The sequence below is a fragment of the Schistocerca piceifrons genome, unplaced genomic scaffold (genome assembly GCF_021461385.2).
Source record: "Schistocerca piceifrons isolate TAMUIC-IGC-003096 unplaced genomic scaffold, iqSchPice1.1 HiC_scaffold_63, whole genome shotgun sequence".
Taxonomy (NCBI): domain Eukaryota; kingdom Metazoa; phylum Arthropoda; class Insecta; order Orthoptera; family Acrididae; genus Schistocerca; species Schistocerca piceifrons.
In genome coordinates, this window is record NW_025728872.1 from 12,501 (window position 1) to 20,000 (window position 7,500).

General features: G+C 54.6%; 2 non-coding genes and 1 pseudogene across 2 annotated transcripts; all 3 read right to left on the bottom strand.

The window, feature by feature from the left end:
• Positions 1 to 210, bottom strand: part of LOC124764182 — a 4,226-nt pseudogene extending 4,016 nt beyond the window's left edge.
• Positions 211 to 398: 188 nt separating this feature from the next.
• Positions 399 to 553, bottom strand: LOC124764185. The gene has a single exon (XR_007012738.1). It is a non-coding gene; the product is annotated as a 5.8S ribosomal RNA (ribosomal RNA).
• A 351-nt stretch (positions 554 to 904) lies between these two features.
• On the bottom strand, positions 905 to 2,814 carry LOC124764179. The gene has a single exon (XR_007012737.1). It is a non-coding gene; the product is annotated as a small subunit ribosomal RNA (ribosomal RNA).
• Between the last annotated feature and the right edge of the window lie 4,686 nt (positions 2,815 to 7,500).

The following is a 7,500-nucleotide window of genomic DNA, read 5'->3' on the forward strand; positions in this document are numbered from 1 at the left end:
TCATTCAAGTTGGACTTGGGCTCGGCGCGAGGCGTCGGGGTAGTGGACCCTCCCAAACACCACATGCCACGACAGGCGGCAGCCTGCGGGGTTCGGTGCTGGACTCTTCCCTGTTCGCTCGCCGCTACTGGGGGAATCCTTGTTAGTTTCTTTTCCTCCGCTTAGTAATATGCTTAAATTCAGCGGGTAGTCTCGCCTGCTCTGAGGTCGTTGTACGAGGTGTCGCACGCCACACCGCCAGCCGGCTGTGCACGCTACCGAGAAAGTACCGGTATGCGAACCGCCAGGCGACGGGCGCGCATCGCACGTTTGAGGAGACGCGGCCGGCCCCACAGGCGGCCGCGACACTCCCAGGTCTGCGAAGCGGGGCAAACGCCGCGCGCTTCAGTATACGTAGCCGACCCTCAGCCAGACGTGGCCCGGGAACGGAATCCATGGACCGCAATGTGCGTTCGAAACGTCGATGTTCATGTGTCCTGCAGTTCACATGTCGACGCGCAATTTGCTGCGTTCTTCATCGACCCACGAGCCGAGTGATCCACCGTCCTGGGTGATCTTTTCTCAAGTTTCCGCCGTCTCTTTCGAGACGGTCGCATAGGCGGGAGTGAGGCGTGTGGCGGCCCCTGTTCCAGCGTTCTGTGTCCAACGGCCTCACGGCCGACGGGCGTCGTACGGCTCCACACCGGAGCGGACAGGCACTCGGGCGAAAGTCATTCAAAACCGGCGCCAGGCGCCAGGTGCCGCAGCCAGCCGCTCCAGCGCTTCAGCGCTCGTACCACACAACATTGCCGCTAGTTTTGAGAGGCACGCGTGGTTCCGCACGCGGCGCACGGCTACTGCGAGCCGTACAGGTAGCGTGTTGCGCGACACGACACGCACATCGAAAGACATGCAGTCTAGTCGGTAATGATCCTTCCGCAGGTTCACCTACGGAAACCTTGTTACGACTTTTACTTCCTCTAAATGATCAAGTTTGGTCATCTTTCCGGTAGCATCGGCAACGACAGAGTCAATGCCGCGTACCAGTCCGAAGACCTCACTAAATCATTCAATCGGTAGTAGCGACGGGCGGTGTGTACAAAGGGCAGGGACGTAATCAACGCGAGCTTATGACTCGCGCTTACTGGGAATTCCTCGTTCATGGGGAACAATTGCAAGCCCCAATCCCTAGCACGAAGGAGGTTCAGCGGGTTACCCCGACCTTTCGGCCTAGGAAGACACGCTGATTCCTTCAGTGTAGCGCGCGTGCGGCCCAGAACATCTAAGGGCATCACAGACCTGTTATTGCTCAATCTCGTGCGGCTAGAAGCCGCCTGTCCCTCTAAGAAGAAAAGTAATCGCTGACAGCACGAAGGATGTCACGCGACTAGTTAGCAGGCTAGAGTCTCGTTCGTTATCGGAATTAACCAGACAAATCGCTCCACCAACTAAGAACGGCCATGCACCACCACCCACCGAATCAAGAAAGAGCTATCAATCTGTCAATCCTTCCGGTGTCCGGGCCTGGTGAGGTTTCCCGTGTTGAGTCAAATTAAGCCGCAGGCTCCACTCCTGGTGGTGCCCTTCCGTCAATTCCTTTAAGTTTCAGCTTTGCAACCATACTTCCCCCGGAACCCAAAAGCTTTGGTTTCCCGGAGGCTGCCCGCCGAGTCATCGGAGGAACTGCGGCGGATCGCTGGCTGGCATCGTTTATGGTTAGAACTAGGGCGGTATCTGATCGCCTTCGAACCTCTAACTTTCGTTCTTGATTAATGAAAACATACTTGGCAAATGCTTTCGCTTCTGTTCGTCTTGCGACGATCCAAGAATTTCACCTCTAACGTCGCAATACGAATGCCCCGCCTGTCCCTATTAATCATTACCTCGGGTTCCGAAAACCAACAAAATAGAACCGAGGTCCTATTCCATTATTCCATGCACACAGTATTCAGGCGGGCTTGCCTGCTTTAAGCACTCTAATTTGTTCAAAGTAAACGTGCCGGCCCACCGAGACACTCAATAAAGAGCACCCTGGTAGGATTTCAACGGGGTCCGCCTCGGGACGCACGAGCACGCACGGGGCGGTCGCACGCCTTCGGCTCGCCCCACCGGCAGGACGTCCCACGATACATGCCAGTTAAACACCGACGGGCGGTGAACCAACAGCGTGGGACACAAATCCAACTACGAGCTTTTTAACCGCAACAACTTTAATATACGCTATTGGAGCTGGAATTACCGCGGCTGCTGGCACCAGACTTGCCCTCCAATAGATACTCGTTAAAGGATTTAAAGTGTACTCATTCCGATTACGGGGCCTCGGATGGAGTCCCGTATCGTTATTTTTCGTCACTACCTCCCCGTGCCGGGAGTGGGTAATTTGCGCGCCTGCTGCCTTCCTTGGATGTGGTAGCCGTTTCTCAGGCTCCCTCTCCGGAATCGAACCCTGATTCCCCGTTACCCGTTACAACCATGGTAGGCGCAGAACCTACCATCGACAGTTGATAAGGCAGACATTTGAAAGATGCGTCGCCGGTACGAGGACCGTGCGATCAGCCCAAAGTTATTCAGAGTCACCAAGGCAAAACGGACCGGACGAGCCGACCGATTGGTTTTGATCTAATAAAAGCGTCCCTTCCATCTCTGGTCGGGACTCTGTTTGCATGTATTAGCTCTAGAATTACCACAGTTATCCAAGTAACGTGGGTACGATCTAAGGAACCATAACTGATTTAATGAGCCATTCGCGGTTTCACCTTAATGCGGCTTGTACTGAGACATGCATGGCTTAATCTTTGAGACAAGCATATGACTACTGGCAGGATCAACCAGGGAGCTGCGTCAACTAGAGCTGAGCAGCCGGCCGCCCGGGAGTGTGTCCCGGGGGCCCGCGCGAACACGCAAGCGTCCGCTCAATCATTCTGCAAACAGGAGGAGGCTGAGCTCCCCTGCACAATACACCTCGAAACCCTCTCAGGTCCCGGCGGCGCGCAGCGCCGTCCCAAGTACTTGGTCGGGTTCGAGAGAGGCGCAATCGCCCGGAGTTAGGCGAGTAGACGCTTTCGGTGCGACCACCCGTGCTCCCAACTGAGCTTGCCGCTGCCGACAGAGGCCGGGAGCGTGCTGTCGTGGCATTGCCGGCGGGAGACAACACGCGCCACCTACGGTGACCGGCAGCTCCAACGCCAGCGCCACAGAAGGACAAAAGCCCCACTTGGGTGCCGAAGCGAACTCTCCCAGCACAGCGCACACGCCAACACATCCGCACAGCTGCGATACAAACCACCAGCGAGAACCGCTGGGGCGACCGAGCAGCAGACGGCGTCGCGGCGCCGAGCGCCGGGCGGCGGCGCATCCTCAACGCACACAGTCCTCAATCGGACCAGCACACTGCAGATGTCCACCGCGCGCTTCGCACCGGGCCCGCGAGGACCTACTTTGGCCGCACGGCGCCGCGCGCAGGGTGCGCCGGCGCGCAGCTGCGACGCCTGCCGCGTCCGTCGGCCGGCGCGCCTGCCACTTGGCCGCCCCCACCAGCCGGCTGTAGCGCGTGCGCCCACGCACCGCGCGGCCAGCACGCCGGGAGGCGCCCCCTCACCGGCCGGGGACGGTCCCACCCAGCCACCGCCGCGTATCGCTTCACACCCAGATGCCGTTCAGTTTCGTCGGCATGGTGGGTATCGCTGGAACAACCGGTTAGTACCTCAACCTATCGTCGCCATCACCGATTCACCCCTAGCGAGAACAACCGCACCACAACGGGTTACCATTTCTTCATTTGCGTAACTTCACCAGAAAACGTAGGCGTCCATCGCCATTTGCAACTTCAACCATTATTGCATGCCTGTGTCAGGTGTCACGCCACACTACGTCTGCCCACATACACGCAACAAAATGTGCACGCCTAGACAATACGTGGAAGGTGGCCCCCCGTACGTATGCGATGTCCATTGCTCGAACGACTGTCAACCGGCTTCTGTAGCATGTCGCAGATATGGAACGCGCTGCACCATGCCATCACGGTGTGTGAGGAGAGACGACTAGGTCCGAATACATCAACAGACAGCTCATGCTGATCGCCATCCACGGCGTCCGTTCCTCCCACACGTCTCTATGGCGTACCACACTGCAATCCAGCTCTCATAGGGAGACGACACGTAGCTGCGTGCACAATATTTGCACTGTATGGTCCGCCGTTTTTGGGCGCAGTCGTTGTACGGTCACACATGTGCCACGATGTATCATTCAGTACATAAGGACGAATGTGCAGTACAGATTGTGGTTCACGCGTACGACATCAGCGGACAGTTGACACAGGCCGCACCACAACGTAGCCTGCGTACGTCGCATGCGAAGGGCATTGAACATGCAAACTTGTCACCAACCACTTGCGAAGGCAGGGGGCAAGGTGGGGACGTGGGGAGAGGTGGGGGGGGGGGGGGGGCGGCATGTACGCCCTGCTGCCATCCACATTACAGTGTACAGCAGGAGCATGTGGAAAGTCAGCAAGACTTGCAAGGTGTTTAACATGAAGCGATACACAGGGGAGCGGGCAGTGCGAGTAGCGAACTATATTGCGAGGGTTGCGGGTGGGCAACACTACACTAATTGAACGAGTCGTATAACAATTACAGAGCAGGTTTAGGCGACAACGTGGGTTACGATAGGCGACAACGTGGGTTACGTTAGGGGACAACGTGGGTTACGTTAGGGGACAACGTGGGTTACGTTAGGGGACAACGTGGGTTACGTTAGGGGACAACGTGGGTTACGTTAGGGGACAACGTGGGTTACGTTAGGGGACAACGTGGGTTACGTTAGGGGACAACGTGGGTTAGGTTAAGGCACAACATGGGTTAGGTTAAGGCACAACATGGGTTAGGTTAAGGCACAACATGGGTTAGGTTAAGGCACAACATGGGTTAGGTTAAGGCACAACATGGGTTAGGTTACGGCACAACATGGGTTAGGTTAAGGCACAACATGGGTTAGGTTAAGGCACAACATGGGTTAGGTTAGGGGACAACATGGGTTAGGTTAGGGGACAACATGGGTTAGGTTAGGGGACAACATGGGTTAGGTTAAGGCACAACATGGGTTAGGTTAGGGGACAACATGGGTTAGGTTAAGGCACAACATGGGTTAGGTTAGGGGACAACATGGGTTAGGTTAGGGACAACATGGGTTAGGTTAAGGCACAACATGGGTTAGGTTAAGGCACAACATGGGTTAGGTTAAGGCACAACATGGGTTAGGTTAGGGGACAACATGGGTTAGGTTAGGGGACAACTTGGGTTAGGTTAGGGACAACATGGGTTAGGTTAAGGCACAACATGGGTTAGGTTAAGGCACAACATGGGTTAGGTTAGGGCACAACATGGGTTAGGTTAGGGCACAACATGGGTTAGGTTAGGGCACAACATGGGTTAGGTTAGGGGACAACATGGGTTAGGTTAGGGGACAACATGGGTTAGGTTAGGGGACAACATGGGTTAGGTTAGGGGACAACATGGGTTAGGTTAGGGGACAACATGGGTTAGGTTAGGGGACAACATGGGTTAGGTTAGGGGACAACATGGGTTAGGTTAGGGGACAACATGGGTTAGGTTAGGGGACAACATGGGTTAGGTTAGGGGACAACATGGGTTAGGTTAAGGCACAACATGGGTTAGGTTAAGGCACAACATGGGTTAGGTTAGGGGACAACATGGGTTAGGTTAGGGGACAACATGGGTTAGGTTAGGGGACAACATGGGTTAGGTTAAGGCACAACATGGGTTAGGTTAGGGGACAACATGGGTTAGGTTAAGGCACAACATGGGTTAGGTTAGGGGACAACATGGGTTAGGTTAGGGGACAACATGGGTTAGGTTAAGGCACAACATGGGTTAGGTTAAGGCACAACATGGGTTAGGTTAAGGCACAACATGGGTTAGGTTAGGGGACAACATGGGTTAGGTTAGGGGACAACTTGGGTTAGGTTAGGGGACAACATGGGTTAGGTTAAGGCACAACATGGGTTAGGTTAAGGCACAACATGGGTTAGGTTAGGGGACAACATGGGTTAGGTTAGGGGACAACATGGGTTAGGTTAAGGCACAACATGGGTTAGGTTAGGGGACAACATGGGTTAGGTTAAGGCACAACATGGGTTAGGTTAGGGGACAACATGGGTTAGGTTAGGGGACAACATGGGTTAGGTTAAGGCACAACATGGTTAGGTTAAGGCACAACATGGGTTAGGTTAAGGGACAACATGGGTTAGGTTAGGGGACAACTTGGGTTAGGTTAGGGGACAACATGGGTTAGGTTAAGGCACAACATGGGTTAGGTTAAGGCACAACATGGGTTAGGTTAAGGTACAACATGGGTTAGGTTAAGGTACAACATGGGTTAGGTTAGGTTACACGTTGTTGTAAGGAAAGGTGTGGGGGGGGGGGGGGGGCGGGGCGGCAGGTTCGTTGATAGTGATTATAGTAAGTGAATGCTTGTGACATGATGAGATTTGTCACGTCAGGATGCACCTTTGGCTTATTAGAGGCGGCGCTCCAATTCTATGCTTGTGTCAGACCTGTGTCTTTGACTCATGTCATTGTTTGTGCGCTGTGACAGGAGGTACTATTGTGATGTTGGGTGCACCGTTGTATAGGACATGTGTGGGTGTTGGTGCCTTATCTGCGCAATGGTGGATGTCGAAAGGGTGGGATATTCTATTTTCCGCATGGACCTCCTGGTCTGGTTGTGATAGTGTGGATTGTGTAATGTGGCGGAGAGGATGCACTGGATGTTGTTCCATGCTGGTGCTTACATATTGTATGTGCGCCTGTTAGAAGCAGAGAGTGGTGCGTGATCAGAGTGTCTGGCTGACGTGTGGTTCCCATTGTGGGCAGACTCTTTCAGCATGTATACGGACAGTTGTATATATTTTCTGTAGTTTGATGGCTCTGCATTGATTACTAATCAGCGCCGTGTGTACGGGTAATCTGGTTCCAGTCCACAATGTTCTATCTGTGTACATTAGTGACAAAGACTCCCCATGCAGTGGGGCTCGGTCTGTTATAACTCTTCCGCGTAATATATTTGCCCCACGTTTTTGCGAGTGCGAGTGCGAGTGCAACGCGCATGGGGACCGACATGCTGATGGCTCGGTATCGGACGCCGTACAGTGAGCAACGCGATCGCGTCTCTCGCTCGTAAGTGGTACAGGTCGCGGCTCATGTATAGGGACAGCGGGAATGTCGCATATTGGAAATAACTCTTCATGAAACGCAAGTTATAGGGGTGGATTGCACTTTACGAGTGCGGGAAACGTCCGCCGTTCATCCGCTGGAGGTGCGCGTTTGGCGGTTGGGGTGGTCCACGAACGGGTGCGGGTGGAGTCATTGCCGGTCCACGGCTTCGTGCGGCAGAGCCACTGGAGAATGGGTGCTATGGTCGACAGAGGCTGCAGGCTTTGTGGGTGGCGTCGAAAGGCGGGCACTGTGGCGCCATCGCTGTCTTAGTCGGCTTGGCGTCTCATAG